General features: G+C 44.3%; 1 non-coding gene across 1 annotated transcript; it reads left to right on the top strand.

Moving 5' to 3' along the window:
* The first annotated feature begins 232 nt into the window (after positions 1 to 232).
* Trnat-ugu (transfer RNA threonine (anticodon UGU)) lies at positions 233 to 306 on the top strand. The gene has a single exon. It is a non-coding gene; the product is annotated as a tRNA-Thr (tRNA).
* Positions 307 to 569: the final 263 nt, after the last annotated feature.

Here is a 569-nt window from a genome sequence, read left to right as displayed (position 1 = left end):
ATTGCGTAGGCTTCCGCGGCCAGAGTCAGTCGACATAAAAGTTTTCTGGGTTTGGCAGCAGTAGTTTTTTACATTATGACGCGGTACCAAACCCAAAAAACTTTTATGTCAAATGATAAGTAATTGAAACCCTCAGCTGCAGACAGGTATGCAGATTGTGGACAGTTGGGAATGTGGGTCTCACGGGAAGCGTGCAAGGGATAAGTCCCTGCAGTCGCGCTATTCATCTGTGTCCTCGGTGGCTCAGATGGACAGAGCGTCTGCCATGTAAGCAGGAGATCCCGGGTTCGAGTCCCGGTCGGGGCACAAATTTTCAGCTATCCCCATCGAGGTATAGCAACACCTGTCGGCAGCTGAGGGTTTCAATTAATTATCATTTATTCTAGAGAAGCTGCACGGTCATCAATGGTATCTGTTCTTTCGAGATCAGTTACAATCTTCACATATGTAGCTCATGGTAGATTGCGTTTCCATTGTTATTACATTGGCTATTCATTGTCACAACGTATAATACAGAGAATAGTACCACTTGTATCTAAAGATACAATAAAAATGCATTCGTTCTTGCT

Source organism: Schistocerca serialis, chromosome 6, assembly GCF_023864345.2.
Source record: "Schistocerca serialis cubense isolate TAMUIC-IGC-003099 chromosome 6, iqSchSeri2.2, whole genome shotgun sequence".
In the NCBI taxonomy this organism is placed as follows: domain Eukaryota; kingdom Metazoa; phylum Arthropoda; class Insecta; order Orthoptera; family Acrididae; genus Schistocerca; species Schistocerca serialis.
This window is presented reverse-complemented; position numbering and strand designations above follow the sequence as displayed.